Here is a 2956-nt window from a genome sequence, read left to right as displayed (position 1 = left end):
AAAAAAAAAAAAAAAAAAAAAAACACATACATGAAGACACTCGTTTTTAATAGCAGCTCATAAGCCATTGTGGGCAATGGAAGAACGTGCATGTAAACACGCAAAAACGCTCACGAAAATGTGCAAAATGGTTTTGTTGCATGTTGTAAAGGCACGATTGCGCAAAGAACAAAATCGCATGAATCGCAGCAAACTGCGCATGCGCGCGAATCGTGGCAAAATGTGCAGGAAGTGAGGTAGCTGTCTTAATCCTATGACTATATGAGGAGCCAGCCTCTCTTTCATTGCTGATGGTCTTGTCAGCTTGGTGTTTGTTTCCTATGTTCCTGTGTTTGCTACTTAGACCTGTCTTGACTTGGATTGCCCTGGACTACTCTCTTGCTTGCTGCCTGCCCCTGACCCCGGCCTGTTCCCTGGATTTGAGATTGCCTTCCGAATTTGTACTTCGCATGCCCGACCGGATTTGACCTTGGCTTACTGACCTCTCTACTCAGTTGTTTCTGCACAGTGTTTTTTTCCAGCCTACGGCACTCGTGCTCCTCGTTGCCCTGCACCTTTCTGTTCCCAACTCCAGGGGGGTCGCAGGATACGAATCGCAAGAGACGCCTCCCCATCTTCCAGTCTCAGGTACGTAATACATGTTTTTGGCCATTTCCAATGAAGTCTATGGGGAGGAAAAGTGCTTTTAACTGCCCAAAAGAAGCTCCTGTATCTTTTCAGGCATCTGGCGTTTTTCTGCTCAGGTGTGAACCAGGGCCATTGAAAATCATGGGATTTATTGTATTGGGCAGTTAAAAGTGCTTTTTGAACTGCTCAAAAAACACCTAGATGTGAACCAGGGCTTAACATTTTAGACATGTTTTCATTTCTACCTAAAAATAATAAAACAAAACTTACCTTTGAGATATCTCTGTTCAGCAGGTCTTTGGGACAGACTGCAAGCTTCTCTATACAATTTTAAAGTCACAAGAAACTTCAGGGTGTCCTCATAGAAAGACAGAGGAAACTCTGAGCTTCTTCTGATTAACATGCAATGAGTCTAGATCTTTAACCCTTTGTTAGGACAATCCTGAGTCAATGGACTCCTGTGACCCAAAAGGAGAAGTAAAAACCAAAAAAAAAAAAAAGAAGAACAAAAAAAATTGGCTTTATTTCTCTTAATAAAAAGGCAAAAAAAGGGTCAGTAGTTTCTCAGGGGCAGGGCTTGGATTGTATTGTGATTGTAATGTCTTCCTTTATATTGTAAAGCGCTGCGCAAACTGTTGGTACTATATAAATCCTGAATAATAATAATAATTCCAGTCAGTCATGTGACTGGCTTCTTCTATCAGACAGTGCCCTATGCAGTGTTATGAAGCGAACACTCTATGGGACAATGCAGGCCTCCTACCCTGGCCTGCAATAAATGAATTACTTGTAAATTGCAGCCACAGGATGGAGTAAATACTGAGGTGTCCGGCAGATAGCAAGGTTCACCCTCCTTTTTAAATAGACCTCTTGCTGACATCCCAGAAGAGATTGGTTGTAGTAACTTAACGCAGACCAACTTTCAACTACCAACTTTCTTTCATAAAGAACAGACAGGAACTCTACCTTTTATAATCCTTGTGCATTCATTGTCGAGTATTAAAATCACATCCCTGCCAAAAACATGATGCATACTTCAATACTTTTCATAGCCACCATTCATCCGCTAAGCTTCAACCAAATTAGATCCTTTCAGCGTTACAAACTATAGCAATCAGCTTCCTGCCGTTGATAAACCTACACTTTTCAAATCCAACATGTTACCAGGAGGTCATTTCACAGCTATATTTAGGGATAATATCTATCTGTCTTTACTTTTCATACTTCTTGATGTCTGCTCAAGCAGCATGAAAAAGGCAACAAAAAAAAAGTTAAAATTATAGGTCGTAGAGAATCCTCAGTTGAACTAAAAGAAAAATGCAAAAAGAAAAATATTAAGCTAATATACAGGCACCAATTAGAGTGAATATTCTAAAACTATAATACAGAGAGAAGACCATGACTTTTGTGGCAATTTATGGGTCAGCATTCATCTTCTAATCAAAAGTTGAACATCTATGGGAAGAAAAGGAGGAAACAGACGTTCTGCCCACCGCAATGCATCGCTGCCAACATTTAAAAATGTCAAAACGTATGAGGGCATGGTTAAGGGCTAGTTCACAACAGAGCTGCATCAGAACCGCATTAGCGTCTGCACAGCTGCAGTGCAATGCGTTCTGCCGCAATTTTACCACTATTGAGGCTTTTTTTGCTTAAAATTGGATTGCAGGTGCGTTCCAGTGCATTTGCATGCGTCATGATCCGATGCAGCTAAAATAGGGCAAACAGTATTTTTTTTTTGGCCGCATCGGAACGGACTGCTCTGGTGTGAACAGAGCACAAGAAATACCATAGGCAAGCATTGTGATGCGTTTTTGATGCAACTGCAAAACGGAACAGACTGCAACACTACTGCATCTGGTTTGAACTAGCCCTAAAAGTGGGTGTCACTTCTTTGCTCATGACTTGTAATTTTGCACCTTGCTTTGTTGTTTTAGACAAAATAAAGCCTGGGGGTACACTGAAGAATGAAAACAAATATGGTTTGAATACTGGACATAGTTAGAATCTTAGCCTACTCCTTGTATTACATGAACACATATGTTACAATCCTTGTACCTACAAAAAAATGCTCTAAAATGTTTTAGTCAGGATGCAGGGCCCATGGCACCGATCTATGTGGAATAGCGGGTCTCCTGTAGTTTCTCTTGCTAAACCCCCCACGTCACTTTTATGTCCTGCAGTAAACTGGAGTCAACTAGCCAAACCACGCCGACCAGAACCCATTATTCGACCAGCTTGAGGCATTGAATCAGCCCTGCTACAGAGTGACATTTTAGCAATGACGGGTATGTATAAAAGCAGTTTTCCTTTCAAGGTAATGCCTGTG

At 41.2% G+C, this 2956-nt stretch overlaps 1 protein-coding gene across 1 annotated transcript in view; it reads right to left on the bottom strand.

Annotated features, from left to right (window-relative positions):
* SLC45A2 (solute carrier family 45 member 2) overlaps window positions 1-2956 on the bottom strand; it is a 103368-nt gene that overhangs the window by 66386 nt on the left and 34026 nt on the right. The window lies entirely within an intron of this gene.

This window comes from Nanorana parkeri, unplaced genomic scaffold (genome assembly GCF_000935625.1).
Source record: "Nanorana parkeri isolate BGI_ZX_2015 unplaced genomic scaffold, ASM93562v1 scaffold666, whole genome shotgun sequence".
Taxonomy (NCBI): domain Eukaryota; kingdom Metazoa; phylum Chordata; class Amphibia; order Anura; family Dicroglossidae; genus Nanorana; species Nanorana parkeri.
Note: the sequence above shows the minus strand (reverse complement) of the source record. Positions and strands in the feature narration are given on the sequence as shown.